The 21,075-nt window shown below is 47.7% G+C and overlaps 1 protein-coding gene across 8 annotated transcripts in view; it reads left to right on the plus strand.

Moving 5' to 3' along the window:
* The window catches only part of LOC101676863 (LIM domain containing preferred translocation partner in lipoma), a 655,863-nt gene that overhangs the window by 37,781 nt on the left and 597,007 nt on the right, over positions 1 to 21,075 (plus strand). The window contains exon 1 of one of the 8 annotated variants that reach the window (XM_045088090.1): positions 13,380 to 13,580. The exons of 6 other annotated variants lie outside the window; for them this stretch is intronic. The gene's annotated coding sequence lies outside the window, so the exon portion shown is untranslated. Of the gene's footprint in view, positions 1 to 13,379; positions 13,581 to 14,600; positions 14,738 to 21,075 lie in introns of those variants that run through there. One more of the 8 variants, XM_045088089.1, reaches the window with a different exon arrangement.

A 21,075-nucleotide genomic window follows, 5' to 3' on the forward strand; every position in this document is an offset into this window, starting at 1 on the left:
GTGATACCCGACTTCTGTATAATATCTTAGTGTCTTCACTAGTTTTAGTTGCATAGTGAGTCTATGAGGTATGCTGAGTTGAGGTTATATTTTTAGGGTGAGGGAAGTGGAGGCTCAGAGAGGTAAGTGGCCAGCTTGAGATACATGTGAGTGGTAGGTCTTCTCAGTGTTTCACAGAGTTGTTTTGCTCTAAGAAAATTAGACTGACAACGTTTGTGATTTTTGAAGGAAGAGAAGAAGTTTCGAAGGAATGGATATTATGCTGCTTATGTTAATATTAAGCTATACCAAGGCTCTAATCATAATATGACCCAAGACTGGGAATTTAAAGTACCACTGATAGAGGGAGAAGAAGCCATGAGAGTTCAGAGATTTTATCAGTGGATGACAGTCTATCCATCTATCCATCCATCCATCCATCCATCCACGCATTCATCCTTCCGTCCATCTCCTATCCATTCAACTCATCATTTTTTTTTTTTTTTTTTTTTTTACAAAAAATGTACAGTGTGCCAGCTTCCATGCTGGGCCCTGATTCATCAAAGGTAAATCAGAATGACGTGTGGCCATTGAGGGTTTAAAGTGTGGCCAGTTTAAATTGAGAGATGCTGTCAGTGTGAAGTATTCATCAGATTTCAAAGGCTTTATAGAAAAGAAAATGTCAAATATCTTGTTGATACATTTTGTATTCCTTACTTATGAAGTGGTAGTATGTTGGTTGTATGGGGTTAAATTAAATGTACTATTAAAATTAATTTTTCCTTTTTTCTTGAATTCTAGAAACGTGGCTCAGGCTAGCAAATGACAAGTTACCTTTATGGCTTGTGTTACATTTCTATTGGGTGGCACTGCCTTGGAAGCTTGTTGTCTAGTAGGGGAAGTAAGGTACACACCCACGTGTCCTTCTCTGATAACATGCCATTCCCCCTCTTTTCTTCTCTGCCTTACCTTACCTTCTTCGGGCCTCTTAGCGCGTTTCAGTCTGACTGAAGCTGTTCTTACCTATGTCTGCAGGGGTCATAATCATTTCTTTGTAGCCCTGCTCTGATCTGGCCCGATGGTATTGTGCCTGTTTACCACTCTTGTGGCCTTCAGTCTTCCTCTGCCCCTCCGGCCCGTCCTCATGGATGCTTCCCTGACCCTTGTTCCCCTCACAGCTCATAGGTATGGGGGCATTGTAGAGTGTTGTCTTCAGCTCCCATCACTGTCTTTGTGCTCATGACTCCTGGGGGCTTACATTCAGTTTATACCTCCTGAGTCGGCCCCCTCTCTGGAAGTGCCTTTTGTATACTCCTGTTGGAAATGTTAAAGTTACCTCGACTCAACCGTCTTAGCATTGTCCCCTTAACCAATGATATCCTGCTCTGTCTTCATTCACCCAAGCCTGGAAACTAGGGCTCGTTCTGGATGTCAGCACCCTTCCCATCACTTTTTTCTTCTTGTCATCCTCAGATCTTATCAGAGTCACATGTGGTAAACTCCTACCCACCCTTCCTCCATCTTCACTGTCCACCTCAGTCCCCACCCTCAGCATCTCTCATCTGCAGTGGCTGAATCATTCTTCCCTTCCCCCATCCCATTCTCTGTTCTTCCAGAACGACTTTACAAAAATGCGAACCCACGCATGCCATTTCTCTGTTCCTAAAATCCTTGGTTGATTTCTTCATTCAGGATAAAATCCACAATCCTGTGCCTAAAGAAGAAGACTCTTGGTCATTTGGCCCCTGCTTCTTCCCATCATCATCTCACTAACCTCTGAGACAGATCCTGCATTCCAGGAATATCCACGAGATTCTCTGTAGCCTCCATGACTTCACACACACTGTTCCCTGGGGAAGACCTCGCTCCTTGCCCCACGTGATCACGGTACCTCCCATATACCTTTCAAGATTTCACCCTGACATCTCTATTTGGAATAAACTTCTGATCCCCGGTAACTCCCCCATTTTCAGCTATTTATTGGAGCTTGTTTTGTGTCTTTGGGAACAAAACTCATTTCTTTTAGTTCTGAATCTTCAAGTTCAAAACAGGGATGCAGGAGATATTTGTTGAATGAGTAAGTGCCAAATAATAAGGGTGGAGGTAGAAGCTTTTATAGAAGTTGTGATTCTAGCTGGGTCAGGATGGGAGCAGGGAAGGCCCTAGGAGAGGTGGCATTGGAGCTCTGCCTTCAAGTACGGTGGCATGGGGTTGGGAAGATGCAGGGGATGCCCTAGCGGTCATTCTCTATGTGCGGTGTTCTATAGGGCCCAGGAATCTAGAATAGGCCCCTCCCCTGCTCAGTACTAGAGTAAAATAAGGAGGCCAGTCTCAGGAGTCCATCTGGGCTGGTGTCTGTCTTTGGTACTCGACTTGGTTATATAACTCGGCAAAGCCGCCTTCCCTCAGTCTGCAGCCGGCATGGCAGACAGGCACCCCATCCTTGATCGTGAACTGCCCTGGGGGAAAGGAATGCAGAATGATGGCTTGCATTTTCATCTTGACTTCTCCTTTGGAGCTGTCTTTCTGGATAGTAGAGAGGTGACCTCAGCAGCCAGAGACAGGAAAGAGCAAAATGAGTCATCTCAGGCCCTAATGAGGTACATGAGGGACCCCTGCTGGGAGGGTCAGGTGAGGTTGCGCTGTGCCCAGGGTGGGTTTTGCCTCGGGCCTCTAGGCTGCACTGGAGCAGTGCTGAGCTAATTTTACCCACAGGAGCTGACTTTGCTGAAGGGCAGGGCTTATGACATTGACCTGAGCGTTCTGCGATGCCCAGAGAGCTCCCAGGGTACAGCCCTGTTACGTACAGGCTGATTTTCTTCCTCGAGATGCATACGTTTTTCCATTCAGCGTGCCTATCAGCAAGCAGAGTGCATGGAGCTACAGGCTTGGTGGAAGGCGGTGGGGCTGGTTTTGGATCCGGCCTCCACTCCTTGCTTACCAGCCGTCCTACCTTGGACAAGTTATATAATCTCTCTGAGTCTCAGTTTCCTCGTTTGCAAAGTAGGACTTCTCGCAGTGTCCTCCACTGGCTCTTAGGATCACACATCGGGTGACACTTGGCCGGCGTCCCCATGTGCCAGCCACTGGTGCTGCTGCTTTGCTCATAGTGACTCATCTAATCCTCTAAGCAGACCGGTAGGGAAGGCACTCATGCTATCTCTATTTTGCAAATGAGGAAGCAAGGACAGGAGCAGACATTTCTGGAGGCCTACTCTGTGGAGCTGCACAGAGCAGATGGGCTCGGTCTGCAGCCGGCATGCCTTTGAGGTACTCAAGTATTCAGTGGCAATTCTGGAAAACAAAGAGGTCAAGCCAAGAATTCTCGGGAAAGAGTCAGCACTTCTGCTGTGAACACTCTTTGTTTTACATGACTTAGAGTTTAAGTTGGCCGTAAACTAGTTTGTGTGGTTCTGATTAGCTTATGCCCTCTATTTCTGTTCCCTAGGTCTGTTAGGCTAATTGTGGTAAAGTGAGCTCTTTTTCTTCCCTCCACAGAGGCCAGGGAGAAGGTCCCAGGTACAGGCAGACTTAAGGCATACTTCAGCAGTTGAAGTCGAGGTATGGATCATCAGTGAGCTGATCTACTGTATCCACCTCCCACCCCGCCCCAGGCCTTCTGTATCTTCAGGCTTAGAGGGCAGGACAGAGGTTCCACATCATTTGAGTGGAACGGAGTTCATTTGGGGAAGAGATGCTCACAAAATTGTTAGAAAGGCTGGAACAGTGGCTGCAGTCCAGCGATGAGGAAGCCACTGCTGGGGCCTCCACACTTATCTCAGTAGCTTCCTTGCTGGTTATTGGATACTGGATTGCCACATGGAGTGGCCTTGGACTCACGATGGTGCTTGCCTATAGAAGGAGGCAGGAAGCTTTAGCCTCACTCCCACCTTGTAGGTCTCACACAAGTACATTCGATGGCTGGATGCTGGTTCACTAGCTTCCAGGCAGTGTGGGAAATGTAGTTTCTAGCAGTCTGCTTCTGCAGTATGAGAAGGTGCTTTAGGGGTGGGAAGGAGTTTTGGTGAGTCCATCAAGAATATGCACCCACCACTACACACTCCTTTAGAAGTGCCTGTGCAGTATTATCCCCAGACACTTAATATGTACAGTTATAATACCGCAATATATTAGGTCTGATGTTCTACTCAGTATTTATTTACATGAAATATATAACATTAATACACTTGTTATCCCCAAAATGCAGGCCATTTGCCCAATTTCAGTTTCTGAGTTGTGTTCTCCTTAGCTTTTTTTTTAAATTCCAGCATAGTTAACATGCAGTGTTAACATTAATTTCAGGCGTACTGTAGAGTGATTCAGTAGCTTATTGCGTCACTCAGTGCTTATCATAATGGGTTTTCCTTAGTTTTAATCAAAGTGGTTGATTTGTAATTTTCCTGTTCAATTCAGTTCCTCTTGGGAATCATGCCCCGGACAGTTGTCTTGTTTACACGATTTGTTCCCAGCTGTTTATTAGACACTTACTATGAGACTGACACTATGTTGGATTTGGCACTGTGGGCGGAGAATTCATGGATTCTTCCATTGGGGACCCTCCCCGGGAAGAGAATGACTAAGTCAGGTACATGATAAGCTTACAGGAAGGTTATGATTGACATGCTGGACTGTAGGCTGAGCAAATTGAAAGAGAAATGGCCCCGACTGCCCTGAGAAGCAAGGCAGGTTTCATGGAGGGTAACCGTGGCTGGGTGGTTCTCGGGTGGGGGCAATAACATCTGTCCAAGGGACCTGTGCAGATGTGGGGAGTGGTTTTTGTTGTCTCAGGGCTGGAGGCCAGAACATGATTGTCACTCAGTAGACAGGGCCGGAGATGCTAGGTGTCCTGTAAGGCATGAGGCACTATATAGATAGCTGCCTTTCTTCAAAGAGCAGTCATATTCCTGTTGGGAATGATCAGCAGGCCTGGAAGGATAGCTAGGATATGTCTACTTGATCTTGGGCTGGGGAGGGTAGTAGTTCAAGCAAAGGGAACAATGCAAGCTAAGAGTTTAGTCCGAGTAAAGCAAAGAATGTGTGCTGAGTGGCAGTGGGAGGGAGTTAGTTCTGGGTGAGAATAGAAGGTTGAGTCCCAGTTACCGAGAAATTTGAGATATCACATAGAGCACTTGGACTTAGCCTCTTGCCATTGGGAAGCCACTTGAGATACTAGTGCAAAGTCCGTGGAGCAGAAACCTAGCCTTGTCTTACCACCGTGTCTCAAGTAGACATCAGTGATGCCTTCTGAATGAATGAATGCCCCTGGCACGTTGTTAACAGGAGTTGGACTCGTTGGTACCTGAATTTTTGCCAGGTACCGGAGTCTGTGGTCCTGGAAGAGCCCAGCAGGCAGCATTCGGACTTCAGGAGAGTACAGGGTGGTCTGCTCCATGCATCCTGTCTCCACATGAGACGAGAGGGTGGGCCTCAGGCAGTAGTCACATTGCCTCCACTGCAGAGAGAAGCTGATGTCTTAAGCAGCTTGAAGGAGACAAGGCTTCATCCGCTGCCCTCCCTTGTGAACCCTGCAGGCTGCGAGGCATGTGCAGTGCAGACTGAGTCCGCATTAATGCTCCTGTCTCTCAAGGTAATGAAACATTGCCAGTCCCACCAGCAGTTTGCTGACAAGCTTCCTGCACCATGACCATGACTGCAGCTGCTCTTTGGGGAGTGGCTTGCTGGTCCAGGTGGGGATGCTGTCATGTGCTGTGCCCTGGGCCACCCTATAGAGTTCTGGGGGGCCCTTGGACACTCTGGTCAGTTCTCCTTCCTCCTTTCAGGATGGGCTTTGGGGCGTGGGAGGGAAGGCTTGGAAGGGGACTGCCCAGACGTGTGTGAGATGCTACCTTGTTAACATCTCTCCAGCGTTTCATTCTGAACCCTTCAGGAGGACAGAAATGGGGTGTGGATGTGTGGGGTGGCCCCGGGGTTCTTATTTTATGGTTCAGGAAAAGGAAGTGATTTGCCCAGGGTCCCACAGTGAGCTAATGGCAGGCCAGCCCAGCACCCCCATAGTGGGATTTTGATTGTCCTTGGCTACTGGGGGAGAGTGGGTAATGACACAGGCTCTGAACTTGGCCCATGGGCTCAGCTACTTAACTCCCGTATGGACCCCCAGCTTCCTCATTTGCTAAAAGGGTGTCGTGGTCCTATCTGACATTAAGCATTTAAGAAAATGGGGTGTTCGATTTATTAACTACAAAGAAATACGGAAGTATTTCTTCTTCTTTTGATGTGGGTGTTAATGGACTGGAAATGGGTGGGACTGTCTGTAGAGAAAGGATGGGGGGTGAAAACTTGGGGATCTGCTTCCTCATTGCACAGAAAAAAGATTTTGCAATCAAATTTGGAGGCAAAGCACTAGTGGGGAGATATGGGCAAATCTCAGGGTTGGAGGAAGTGGGGGTACATTCTTCCCTGGAGCGGGGGATTCATGTAGCAAATATAATGGGAGATGTGGCTAGAGAGATGGGTTGGGCCCATCCTGGAGATCCTGAATGCTGGCCTGAGGGCTCTGGGATATTATTTCTTGTGCAGTTCATATTACTGGTTGGGGTCCGCTGGGAATGCCAGGGTGACCTGGGGCTTAAGCTGGCAGCACCTTCAGGATGGCCAGGGAGCCTAGGGCGAAACTCAGGCAACAGACAGAGGATTGTGCAGTTGGAGCAGGGGCCTTCAGATGGGGCAATTCCCAAGTTTGGGGCACGTTTATTTCTTAGAGTGGTTCCACTTTCTCCTTGAGGTTATAATCAAAATGATGATATAGGTATAGAGCTGAGAAGTTTTCAAGTTTCATACCCATTAACTCCTTGGTTCTACCTAAATTAGGGGGAGATAGAAAGGAAGATTGTTCTCACTCCTCTTTTATAGATAAGGAAATGGAGACTCAGACAGATGGGATTTTTGAAGCCACTTGGCTGGTTCATATGGAAGGCAGAAGTGGGGATGCCCGGTCTAACACTTCCTCCTGTGCCAATGACCTGGGTCAGTGGTTTTCTTAACCTTGCTTTCTCCACCCTTGACTGTCTTGGTTGACTTTCTTGGAAGCCTAAAATGGCCTTGGGTTTCAGAGGTTCCCGAAACAAGCTGTAAGATTTTTCACAGATGAGCTGCGGGGAATTGGGAACACAAATGTTTTCCTTCCTCAAGCTCTTTATTGCTGTCATATTGTTTTTTCAGGTTGGAAATGCGCCTGAGAGCACTGAGCCCCAGTCACATCTTGAGCCTCTTCTTTGCTTTGGACACAGTGCTACCTCTTTCCATCTGTGAATTTACATCCATTTATAGATGAGGAGATCATAATGCAGTATTTATCGTCACACTTTACTAAGCAACTTACACACATTAGGTAGTTCTCCTAAGAGCCCTATTTGGTAGATAACACTGTTACTTCCCATTTTTCAGATGAGAAAAATGAGGCTTAGTGAGATATGAGTAACTTGCTTAGTGAGAACACAGGTCCTAAATAGACGAAGCTCCAAGTTTCCTAATTGGAGAACTCTTTCCTCCCTGCTATCCCATATATTAGCTGTCTCCCTGGTAAAAACACAGAGCTGCTTAATTAAGGAGGTACAGCTCACCTTGGAGGTTACACCATGAGAGTTGGGAGGTACTGTGAAGAGCTCAGAAAGCTGCTGGTTTTCAAGCTGTGCTTTCCTGAGTAACACAGCATTGCAGAACTCCAGGAGTGGGGTTGGGATAGGGGTACTGGGTGGTGGAGGCGGCAAGTGGGGGAGAAGAGCTGGGGAAGGGGAGCTCTGGAACCCAGTCGGAGCAGCTCTGGTGTTATCTCCTTTACAAGTAAGCATCTGCAGAGCATTTTGTTTAAAGGAAGGTCTCTGCTGCTGCGGAAGAAAAAAAAAAAGTTTGAAAACCACTGTGCTAGCCCAGTGTGTCTGTTCACTAAAGCTGAGAGACAGAGTGGCTTAGCACCGATCACATTTGTGAGGGGTCCTGGTTTTTTTTTTTTTTTTTTTTTTTTTCCCTTTTTCAAGGAACCGTGCCTTCTGTCTACCTCCTCCTGAGGCCTTTGGGCACCTGGCTGCAGGTTCAGGGTCACGTAGCCTTAGAGTAGCTGTGGAAACTTCAGGCCACCCCCTGAACACCATCCTTGCCCTGTCTCCTTCACCTCGGCTGTGTCTCCTCTTCAGACCTTGGGAACCTCACTGAGATTAGTTCCATTTCTGTGAGGGATAGAGTGGAGACGACAGCCAGTATTGTGTTACTCCACTGGCCCAACCTTCAAAGACATTGTTTAACTGAAAACTTGGGACAATCGAGTGTTCATTGTATGCACAGTGCTGAGCACACGGGCCAGGCTCCTGACTCCGAGGGCCTTCTGGGGAGACAGAAGAAAATCAGGAATATGGCCAACTCTTTTTGTAGAGAGTTATGCTTGTGGTATATAGGATGGTTATCTGTGATAGTTATGTAAGGATGATTTCATCTCGTAGAAATAGGATAGGCAGAGTCGATAGGCAGAGTCTGTACAATAGGAAAGAAAGTTAGAAATTGGAGAGTGCATTCTAGAATTGCAAGGGATTGAGTTTGCATTGGGAGTTAGTTATTCCTGGGCTCTTCCACTTACTGTCTCTGGGACTTGCACAGTTTACTTTTCCTTTAAGCCTTTATTTCCTCATCTGTATGATGGGTAAGATTGCCTATGTCACAGGGTGTTTGATGGGGTCAAATGGGATAATATATGCAGCCTGGTTAGTATAATGCCCAGCACAGAGTAAACGTTCTTTAAATTTTGGTTGTTTTTGTGATTATTACTGTTATTTTCCAGTGAAGAGTGAAGGAGACCATTTTTTAAAAACCTGATCAGAGCGTTGCATCTCAAAAAACAGCACTCTGCTTTCAGAAATAGAATCCATCCAATCGCCTTAAGCCACACTAAGTATTCGCTTCAGTTTGCCTGGCTGACTTACCTCTTTTTGTCTCCACTTGTGTGCCCACTAGTGGCCCACACACGTAGCTGGTCACTGGACACGGCTCTTTCTTGCCTGGGCTCAAATCCTTCCATTTGCCTGGAAATGTCCTTTGTCACTGCCCCTGTCCTACCCTCATTTAATCCCTGGCCTGGAAGTCTGTGCCTCCCACAGAGGGAGGATTCCCTGCTGAAGTCAGAACTAAAGGAGTTGGCCACCTCTTGTCCCATGTTGCATTCATGTCTGCATCTCAGAGCTCTTTGCTGTATCTTCCCTTGGGATTCGGGCACATGCTTTTAATGGGTGATCACACATCGCTGTGATAAATTAATTTAGTGCCTTTCTCCAATGTTAGGCACAAGGAAGCAGATGATAAAATGCAAACCAGAAAACAATCATCACTGAGCTGTGTGCTCATCAGCCTTGGAAATGGATTTCTGGGGAAGCTCTGGACCCTCCTTAAATGACATTGATGACTTGGATCTTTGCAGAAATTGAAGAGAATCCTGATGACTAGCATGTTGGGAGAGGCCTGAAGGAAGCCAGTCCAGTGAACTCATACTCTCAGAGATTCTTGAGTACCCTCTGCTCCCCCCTGGGTGATCTGCAGCCCACCTCTGGTATGCAAATGGACCTCTCTGTGGCCTGGGACTCCTGAATTCCAGGTTGAGCCTCTGAGAAGAGAGCTGAGCTGGGAGGTTAAATGGGTTGCTGATTTCTGTCTTTTTAGTATGTGCAACTTGAAATATCCTGTGCCCTTGATTAATTCATGCTTGGGAGCTTCCTTAGTGCTCTCTGGTAAATAGCTCGTTACTGTACACTTATTTCCCCACGGGCTTATTGCAGAGAGACTGGAGCCTGTGTTTCTAACAACTTCTCCAAGGAGAACATCACAGGTCACGTTTCCGGAACTGAGGCTCTCAGGGGGTCTTCCGTACCTCCCTCTCAGTATTACCTCGCTTTGGGCTGGCATTTGCTTGTAGCTGAAAAGGGAGCGCTGAAAATCTGGACGCTGAGCCTCAGCTGCCAGGGAGAAGCACAGAGAAGGCAGAACCCTGTAGGACGTCAAATCATTTTCCTTTCATTCCCAGAGCCTTCAGGATTCTTTGTCTTGAGAATGACCTCACTGCTTTTTTGTATTTGTAATGGAATGCGCAGTCATTTACAAGTAATCACACAATAATCCCTTACACTTTTGGACCGCCTTCCCGTTTTCCAGAGGGTTTTAACTCTCATTATCTCATTTGATCCTCAGAACTGCTCTGAGAGGAGGCAGAAGGGCCATTTTAATTTCTAATTTTCAGGTGTAGAAACTGAGGTTTAGAAAAGTTAAACAGGTGCCCGGAGGTCACACAGTCTTCCTGGCGCGGAATTGGACCTGGAATCTCAACTAGTCTAACTTCTAAAGCAGTCTTCCTTTCGTGATCTACTGTGGGTGTGACCTTGGGAATATACTTGGGCTCACTGAGCCTCCTCTTTGCTGTCACGATATTGGGTATACTACTCCCGGTGGAGTTGCGAGTAGGATTCAGTGAGACTGTCTGGGAAGGCCTTTATAAACTGATAAAGTGCGCTGCCAATGTGAGGCATTGCTGCTGCTTGTACATTGAATTCAAGTAGTGCCATTGGAACTGGCAGAATGGAATATTCTCTCCCCCGCATGGTAAAGACAGAAAGGTCTGCAGTGGTGTTGGATGGGCAAGTTGGCCCCACTGTCCTGCCTGCAGGCTGCTTTGTTACTCTGAGAGTGCTTGAGCAGGCCAGGCCCTCTTTTCCTGAAGAACTTGCTCTTAATGTTCTTTGGAACAGCCTTGTCTCCTGGAGACAGTTTTAGGGAAGCAGGAATGGGGATCTGGGAATGGGATCTGCATCCCTGAGCTTTTTTCAGGAAGGGTGGGAATGCGCCCTCGGGGAGGGGGTAGAGGTGGGCGGATGAACAGGTCTCCAAGGTCCCTCTCCTCATTTCTCAGCAACTGGGAATTACTAGGGCAGGTGTCATGAGTCCCTAAGGCTGGCCGTCCACATGCAGTATTGGGGGTGAGAAGGGTTGCTTAGCAGCAGTGCTTCTTGGGAAAACCCAGAAAGGTTGGCTTTCAAGTTGACAACAGATGCTTTGAGAGTTAGCGGCGCGATGGCGCTGGGAGATGGCCAGAGTGCCTGAGGGTCGAGATCGTGGGTAGCTTCATTTCGGTATCTAGATTCACCTACCAAAATTCCAAGGCAGTGGAACAGACACAGGTTGTTCGAATGGTTGTAAGGGGCTGGAGGATGAAGAATAGGAGGTTGAAAGGCAGGAGCCAGATTTTGTTACCATATAAGGAAGAACTTTCTATTGGGAAGATGGAATTTACAGCTGCAGGAGGTAAATGATCAGTCCCTCACTGGAGACCTCAGGGTGACCATGGGGGGATTTAGGACCGGGGCGGGGAGGGCTGTCGGGCTTAGTGGTAGGGTCTTCTCTCCTTTTAAGCTCCCAGAACCTGTGGCTCTCAGTGGTCAAGGGGACCAGAGGTACACATACATCAGGGAATGTGGGTCCTCTTTGTGGGTATGGAAACTTATCTCCAAATGCAATTTTGCAAAATGAAAGGGAGACATAAGGTCTTTCTTGGTTTTCATTCCTGTCCCTGTAGTCTGCTTACTCCTTGGTTTTCACAGTTTCCAGGTCGTCCATGGGCAACTGTTCTCCATGGAATGTCGTTTCCCTCTCCTGGTATCTTCCTGTTTGTGTATTGGAAGGGACTCTGAGCTCCTGACAGGAGGACAGTCTTTCTACAGAACCACCAGGTCACATGGCTCCACATGCAGTCTTCTCAGTTACAAAGGAAGACCATCCCTTTAGCCTCTGCGGAGCTGCCTCTGGGACCTCTTGGGGGTACTGCACTGGCAGGAGTTCTCTACTGAGTTCTGGTTCTGGCATGTGGTGACCCTGTTTCCCTACCTTATATTTGTGTGTGTTTCTTAAACACACAATGAGCAAGAAATGCTTGCTGCTTTGTGGATATTTAGGGCATATTTGCAAAAATATAAAGTAAATAATCAGGATAACTGTGTCATGACTATTGGGAAAGACCAAGTAGAAGCTGCTTTTAGAGCACGTTGCTGGAAAGTTTCAGGTGATCCACCTGCTTTGTAGATGATAGAATATAAGCTACAAGAGGAGAACTGAGTTTTCCACAATCTCGAGTGCCCGACCTGGGCTTAGGGCTTGGGTGCCCTGGTTCCCTGAGTGGTGCTGTTTACTGCTGGAAGGTTCTCTGGGGATGAGAACTAGCAGCCTCATGGCGCAGACCAGGAGGTGGGCAAGGATTCTGAAAAACAGCTCACATGACCTAGAGAAAGCCTTTGCCAATAGTAGAGCAAGATCACTGTAAAATAATTGAACTGCTGGGAAGCCGAGGTGTAGATTCCCTTCTCCAGGCATACGCCTCCTCCCCTGCTCTGCCGTTTTCCCCAGCATCCCATCTCTTTCCTTTCTCTTCTCTTAGTTCCGTCTGAAGTCATTTTAGACCAGATCTGTTCCTAACTGACTTTCTGGTCCAATTTAGTTACCAAACACTTCTTGGGACCTATAAATAAATAAATAAATAAATAAATAAATAAATAAATAAATAAATATTTTATTCATTTATTTAACAGAGAAAGACACAACGAGAGAGGGAACATAAGCAGAGGGAGTGGGAGAGGGAGAAGCTAGGCAGGGACCCTGAAACAGGGCTCGATCCCAGCACCCTGGGGTCATGACCTGAGCCAAAGGCAGATGCTTAATGACTGAGACACCCAAGCGCCCCCTTCTCAGGACCTTCTGATCAACAATTTAAATTAGGCATTTAACCCTCTTCCCTCTCCCCCACTCCCACAACAATGTTCTCCTGAAAGTCTGGTTTTATTCTGGGTTTTCCTGCCTGGTGTCTGTCCTATGAATAACTCATGCAAAAACTAAGTTCCCAGGAGGATTCTTGGCCCAAGGGTGTCAGGGAATTGGGGTCAAGGGTGGGGATTGTTTTTGGCCTCATCGGCATCAGAAGAACTGTGGACTGGCTTCTTGGTGACCTCTTCAGGTACACCCCCCCCCCACTCCAGATGCCAACCCCCTTTCCTCTGAATTAATAGATTGACTCCATAAATGTCATTGTATTCTGGACGGCCCTATTCCTCAGGTGAACGTAAAGCCTTTCAACCCCGTCATTTCCTTGTTTGGGCTGCGGAGCCCTTTTTCGTGGAACAGGACAGCCTGTGGAGAAGTTGAGACTCTACTTCTTTTGGGGTTAATCATTTACTCCGAGTAAGGAATTGTGTCATAAGTGGGGGCATGTTCTTCAAGTGCCAGGGGAGAGAAGGGTGATTTTTCTGACATCCTCTGGCCTGCTTCTCCATATATGGAAAAGTTTACCCACCACACTGATCTATTGGAAGAGAAGGAGGTGACTCAGGGTTTAGGAGAAGCAGGATTTGAATTCTTGTTTCCAGAAACAAAGTCGCCCCCGTCCACCACCCCCCACCCACCTCCGTCCCCTCCATTCCTTTGCCCCTTGTTCTGGAAGCTGAGGAGAGAATGTGTCAGTGCTGTTCCCCTCGGGCCTTGGGACCACCTCTTTGCAGTGAGACTCAGGGTGTGTGAGAGGGAGTGAGGGCCGGCGGAGGGCCCGCTGCCTGTGGGGCCTGACTCGCGTGAGTACATCATTATTGATAGAGCGAATGGCAATTCTGCTCGCAGACCTGGGGCTCGCAGACCTGGCGCTGGCAGCCCTGAAGGCTTGCAAGGCCATGAAACATGTTGCTGGGAGCGCTGGCCACTTTAATTTGGGGTGTGGACAGCTGCTTTCCCAGGGGAACTCTTCTCACAGTGGGATTTAGAGACCGACTCTGCCCGAGGGAAAATTCTATTTGTATGTTAAAAAAAAAAAGATATTTCCTCCCACCTGAGGCTTGACCAGAGATGGGTAGAAAGGTAATTTGGGAGTATTGTCCGATTGCTAGGGCTAGAGCCAGAAGCCAGAAGGACGTTTGTGGACACTTGGGGAAGGATAGTTTTAGCTTGAAAAGCAGAGTTACGGTTGGCCTTAAGAGCATAAAAAAATATTGCTATCTATGCAGCATTTGTATGGCTTCGCAGTTCGGATTAAAATCCCGGGGTGCAGGATGTTGTGACGGTGGATGGACTGGTAAAGCTGGGAGGGGCCTTAGAGACAACTGGGTTGGTCTGCTTTGGTGTGTAGCAGGATGGTGGGCAGTGGAGGCTCCCGGGGGCACAGCTGACTCACCCTGTGGCTACAGGGCCGATTAGTGGGGATTGGAGCCCAGGTCTCTTGGCTCTCAAATCATTCCTCCTTCCATTCCACTTCAGCTGCCCGCACAGGCCGAGGTGGAGAGGAATGTGCCCGTTTTGCAGGTAAGGAAACAGGGACGCTGGATGCCAGAGCTGTCCACGCTTACCCATCCCCTGGGTGAGACAGAGCTGGCACCTGGTTCAGCCAGTTCAGACCTCTTTCTGTCATGTTCATGGGCTCAGATCCCTGAATTTATTTGTAAATTTTTCCTTTTTTTCCCCTTTCTCGGTTTCTACTTCCTTTTGTTCTGCTTCTGGTCATGGGAGTGTTGTTGGAATGTGAGTTGTTGCCTTCTGATCTGCTCTGCTGTCTGTCTCTTTTTCTTGCCTGAAAGGGGATGACAGCTTGTCCAGGCTGCAGAACTGAGTAGTGGGGGCCCTTATTTCGGTTTGTTTCAGGCGGTGGAGATTTTGCATGGGCCTTGAAAGAGACTGAGCACACTTGCCGTCTTAGCCTCTAGCACCTGCCAGGATCCTGGAGTGTAATTCCCATTGAAAGGTGAGCCTGACTCTGAACAGATTTTATACACAGACACACACACACGTACAGACGCACATACACACACACAGCCATGTACACACAGACACACACTCATAGACACACACACACAGAGCCATGTACACACACACACTCACAGACACAGACATACACAGACACACACACAAATACTTGTAGATACACACACACACACACACACACACACACACACTTCTTTGCTTTCTCTGATACCATGAGAATCTGATAGCAAGAGAGACTAAGAGGGCACCGCCCTCTCTTATAGTCTACCAGATTGTAGACTGATAGATTGTCTACCTGGCCACGAGTAGTTCTTTGTAGTTAGTTTGGTTTCTGATGAACCTGGGGGTCCTTTCCTCTAGTTCAGGGAAGATGCTGGAGATGTGTCTTGGGGAAGCTCTTTCAAGCCAGTGGCATTAGGCGATGGATAGTAATAGCACAGGAAAGGGCTCTGAGGCTCTGTCTGTCCAGGGCTGAAGGGGAGGCCCCCCAGCTCCCTGAGCTGCTCTGAAGCACCAGGGAAACAGGGTCCTGCCCAGGACCCTGGGAATCTGCACCCAGCGTGTCTCCTACTCCATAGCTATGGTTGGGCGGCGTGTGAGCCCGGAGAGCAGGAGGCTGCCTGGAAGCAGGAAGGGCTTGAGAGGTTTCCCAGCTCTGGTGGTGACAGACAGGGGCACTGAGAGGTTGGGGCTGGTGGTGCGGGTGTACATGCTGGTACGGTGAAGAAGGAGCACTGACATGAATTGAGGGCTCTCTGGGTGCCAGGCACTGGGGTAAGCACTTGACCTCAATCCCTGAGTCTCTACTACCGCTACCCATGAGTAGGTGCTATTTTTTTTTTTTCAATTTTATCTTTCATTTTGGTAAAAAATGCATAACATTTACCATCTACACATTTCTAAGTGTACAACTCAGTAGTGTTGAGTGCAGTCAACCTCTCCTACAGCCCATCTCCAGAGCTTCTTTCATTCTGTAAAACTGAAACTCACCATAGCCGTTCCACACGGACTCCCCATTCCCCTCACCCTGGCCCCTGACAACTGCCATTCTCCCTTCTGTGTTGGTGAATTTGACTTCTCTCTGCACCTCTCATGAGGTGGAATCCTCCAGTATCATCCCTTTGGTGACTGCCCTGTTTCACTCGGAGTAACATCTGCATGCTTCATCCGCGTCGGGGCGTGTGTGAGAATTACATACGTACACACCACACTGTGTCGATCCCTGTAGGTACCATTGTTTTACCTCCATTGTAGAGAGGAAGAACCTAAGACTTGGAGGGCTTCAGTGGCTCGGAGTCACGTGGTCAGTAGCGGAGCTGGGATTTGAACCCAGGTAGTGTGATGTCAGAGCGCATGCGATCAGGAGTGAGCAGCTGTTTGATTTCGGTTAGCAAGAGCGGGACAACTACCTCCTCACACCTTGCTGTGACATTTCAGTAACCAAGTGTTCCAAAGGACCTTGTAGAGGTATTTTCCTCTGTGTTCAAGCCACACGTGAAGCCCTCCTCTGGCAAATGGTAGGAGATCTGTGGCTCTTCTTGTTTGTAATCTTTGTCCCTTTCCTTCCTCTTACTTTTCTGTCTCCCTCCCCAGTTTCCTCCTGGGGGAAAAAAAAATCACAAATGGTGTGCCTCTTTCTTAGATACTTAAGATCCTTTATGCTATAAGACAGACTATATAAGTCAGTGATGTGATATCAGGTGTTTTTGTTGCCGCTCTGTCTATGGAATGCTGGGTTCAGAGCAGTGGACAGAAATTGCTCGTGTGATCTGTCTGACCCAGCTCTGGTGCTAATTTAGTGTTTGACTTGGGATATGATGCTTCTTTCTGAGCCTCCGTTTTTCCAACCTGGAAGATGGACTGGTTGTCCGTGACAGGGAGCAGTCTGAGCTGAGCCCACATGAGGTGTTCTACATGATTGATCTCCTTCTGTCCTCCTAGCACTCTGCAGGGGCTGTTATCCCCATTTTACCCAAGGAAAGTCAGTTCTAGAGCAATGGGAAAACTTGCCTAAATGCCATCAGCTCCAGAGTTGCAAGCGGTTGTGATCCATGTCCGACTCCAAGGCCCGGGCCTTAGCCACGGTGCCGGGTGCTTTGCTCTTAGTGATCTGTAAGGTTTCTTCCCTTGGTGGCACGTATTCATCTAATTTTATTAAATGTTTATTGGATTCCCACTTATGTGCTTCATACTGTTCTGGGCACCGAGCCAGCACTGGGTTTGGAGTGAAGAAGAAGACACACAGAACAATGATTCTTTGGAGCTTACATTCTAGTAGGGATGTGTGGAGGAGGCAGATAATAAATGAACATGTAAACAGGAGGGAATGATAAGTAACACTGTGAGGATTCACCCAGGGTGCTCAGACGGTGAGTGAATGAAGGAGAGGATCTGGGTGGTGATGTTTAAGCTGAGCTCTGAATGTCAGGGAACCAGCCACGCAAAAGTCAGAGGGGAGAAGCATGCAGAGGGTTCTGTCAATGCCCAGGCCGTGGAGCGGGAATGAGTCAGAGTTTGAGTAATAGAAGGAGCCTAGAGTGCTAGGAAGTAGTGGGCTGCAGAGAGAGAAGCACGATAGCAGGGCAGGGTAAGGGCTGCTGGGTGTAAGTAAGCTAGGGAAGGGTCTGACCTGAGTGGAGGGGTGATGGGAAGCATCTGAGGATTGGACCAGCATCATTCTGCCTGCTGTCGGGGGAATGGATTACAAGGAGGGGGGCAGGGGTAGAAGCAAGGAAGTTAGGAGGAGACTCCTTCTGGAATCAGGAGAAAGGTAGTGGTAACTTTAATTAGGGTGGTAGAAGCGGGTCCAGAGAGCAGTGACTTGGTGCCTGACGTGTTTTGGAAGGGTTGTCTACAGGATATCAAGTGCAGTGTCCTTCTAAAAAGTGTTGAGGTCAATGGGCAGAAATCTGGGAGACCCTGATGTAGGTGAAAATGTGCAGTGGAGGGTGCACAGACTTGCAGCTGATTCAGACTAAGGAGTCTGTGTGCTCCCCGCTTTGGTTTCTAGCCTTGAACTTCTGGCCAGGGAACAGAGGGCAGTGGCTTCCTGCCTCTGACTTCCTGGCTGAGAGTTGCTAGAATGCCCCAAAATAATCCTTACAGAACACGCTGCTTCCTTTGCTCTCCCTGGGTATTTGTATAAAGCATTCTTTCCCACCAAGCCTGTGGAACATTCAGAGTGATGTTGACTTTGTGGGCTGTATTTAACATATTGTTTTTCCCTGATGTGTCGTCTAACCCTGTAGGGATTTCTGCCTCCTATAGATTCTCTGGTGAGCGGCCTTCAACCACTCTGTAAGATGGGTCTGGAAGGCTCAGTGGGAACCCAGTAGAGCTGGGATTTCAAGGCTCCACTTTGGCTTGAGGACCCTGGTCCAAGGGTACCTCCTAGACCTATTTCATGGACATTTGATTTCATAACTTACTGGCCCTCGCCTCCCCCTTTATAATTCCTTTTAATGGCCTGGACTTTCCTGTAAATTCCCTATTTTTCAATGGCATGGAGAAACTGGTCTCATAGAAATTGGATGATTTAGTTACCTGGGTGGCTCAGTTGGGTGAGCATCCGGCTCTTGGTTTTGGCTCAGGTCATGATCTCACAGCTGTGGGATCGAGCCCCATGTTGGGCTCCATGCTTAGTGCGGTGTCTGCTCCACATTCTCTCTCCCTCTCCTTACCCCTCTGCCTCTCCGCCTCCCCCCTGCACATGTGTTCTCTCTCTATAAAAATAAGTAATAAATGAAATCTTAAAAAAAATAAGTTAGACGATAGGGTCTATGTGATGTTGTGTGTGAGTCAGGCTGGGAATCTAAGAATCCTGACCGAGCCTTGTGCTCTCTGACCTAAGTGACCACCAGACCCAAGTGACCCCGCATGGGACCTCACGTCCCCCAGTGTCTCACGGCATTCTTATATGACGGTGGGCCTGAGCCTGGTGATGCTCAGAGATCATAGTTGAAATAACTTGAAATTGACTCCTGGGGCTTCTTCACACACTTCTCTTCAAATGGTTTGCAGTCTGTCTTAACAATTTTTTTTTTTTAATAAAACCTCTTGAGCCTTATCTTTTAAAAACTGTTTTATTTTTGCTCATTTGGATTTCTTTTAAAGTTTCTTTCACATGACCCATTCATTTAGTCAACAAACATTTATTGAGTTCTTACTGTATGCCAGGCATTGTGCTAGGCGCTGGGGATTGATTCAAAGATAATTTGGAGGCGTACGGAAGGGGAGTGGATAATTACAGCACAGTGAGATAAGCGCTATAATAGAGGGATATGTAAAGAGCTAGAAATAGCACTATGAATAACATCTCCGAACAAATTGCCTTCTTTTTTCCTTTTGGATTATTCCCTTATGTATATTGCCCAAAGTGGGATTACTGGGTCATTTAAAAGATGAAAACAATTTGGCACAAAAAGATGTAATGACTTGCCTGGGGAATACAGATCAATTTTCAACAGGGGGAAAATTGTTGACAATTCCAGATTTAGACATTTCACCAGGAGGATTGCTCCGTTTTTATACCACCCCTGTCATCATGGTGGTTTTGAGGGGGGAGTACCTAGTCTCAACCTGTCAGGCTGCTTGTAGAAACACATATCCTTATCTTTAATCTCACACATTAATTGTTAATTCTCACACCTGGCTCTGTAAATATGATTGTGTCCATTTTACAAATGAAGAAATTTGTAACTTGATTAGAAGGAAGTGACTTGCTCAGGGTTCCATAGAGATAATTCATGGAGAATCCAAGAATCAAGCATAGGGTTTTTTGATTCTAGGACTCTGGTCCTGTTCTCTGTGCTCCGTTCATCAGGCAGGGTACTTGTGCTCCAGCTGAGGCCTGGAATTCACTTAATGAGCTGTAGGGACTTTTCTCAGGAGGGCCGGAATATTCCAAAGAGGTATAGAAGTTCTGGTCCAGTGTTCCTGTTCAGTTAGAAGAGACCTAGAGGTCATTATTCCTGACTCTGTCCCAGGTCCTGGAAGGTTAGTGCATCACCTTAGCTCTGAAGCACAGAGTCCCAAGTGGGGCCAAAAGTGTGCCATAGTTCTGTTTTGAAGCATTTATTATTTTCCTCGTATATTCAGCTGTGTGTCCCTGACTGTAAATTTACTGATTTCGCCAATGAGGAATAAAAACTCCTGCCCCAGTACCCAGCTCATCATAGCCGGACAGCAATGCCTGTCCACTCTGAGCTTCCTCAAGGCTTTGGCTCACTCATCCCTAAGACAGCCATGTTTCCTGCCATTTTCCAGACATACCTGCTTTTTATCACCTTCATACTTTGGCTTATGCTGTTCCCTTAGCCTAAGGTGACCTAAGGTGACCTCTCCCATCTTCATCCAGAGAACTTCTGTTCCTTCTGTGCGCTTCTGCACAGAAACCACCTTCTGATGGAGGTGACCTCTGATCACCATCCACTCTGCACCCTGCACACTGCCCCACATAGGAAGGATCTCTGTGTTCTCTCTTCTGCTAACTCACACCACAGTGGGCTGTGGGGCAATAGAGTATAGCTCTGTGGTGCTTATGAGCATGGCATCTTCTTTCAGATCTTGGCCATGACACTGATAGATGTGTGAGCCATCAGGTCAGTTATTCTTCTTGAACCTGAGGCTCTTCATCTGTCAAATGGGTATAAATAATCATAGGAAGTCACAGCATTGTGAGGATTTATCACACATTCTCTGTGGTTTTTCTGTGGTTGTGCACCATATCCTACTTTGTATCTTGTCTCTCCTTCTAGATTGGGAGCTCCTTTAAGGGCTGGGAAGGAAAAACATCTTGCCTGTGCCTTTAACAAATGGGACCTTTCACAAAGGCTGCTTTAAGGGAAAGATTCCATATGACCTAACTGGTGACGTCAGGCTCATTACTAGTTGGAAGCCCCGGTCACATGGTGCCAGGCCTGGACGGGAGCGCTGTGATAGGGAGCTTTGGGCACACATAGAATGTGCTGGATGGGCCTCTGGCTCCTGCTTGGTAACAGGACAGAAGCTGGAGCTTGTGTGCAGCCTGTGTTCTGATTAATCACGTTGGGTAGTGCTGGCATTTCACTGAAGGCAGAGTGGAAATCCTGCTTGGAACGTGACACTTGGTTTCTTCTCTGGGTCTTTCACGGACAGGAGTTCCAGATTAGAGGAGATCAGTGAAGGTGTGGGTTTGGGGCACCTCTGAGAGCCACCTCCTCTGACTTCTCTGTGGGCGGGGCCACGGGGAGGGCATGCCTTTGGAGGAGGAAGCTGTCCTTTAGGTACCCCTCACCCTCGCTGTGCTTAGAAACTGACCATGGAAGGCGAAATACAGTT

The sequence above is a fragment of the Mustela putorius genome, unplaced genomic scaffold (genome assembly GCF_011764305.1).
Source record: "Mustela putorius furo isolate JIRA1106 unplaced genomic scaffold, ASM1176430v1.1 tig00003834_pilon_pilon_pilon, whole genome shotgun sequence".
Classification (NCBI taxonomy): Eukaryota; Metazoa; Chordata; class Mammalia; order Carnivora; family Mustelidae; genus Mustela; species Mustela putorius.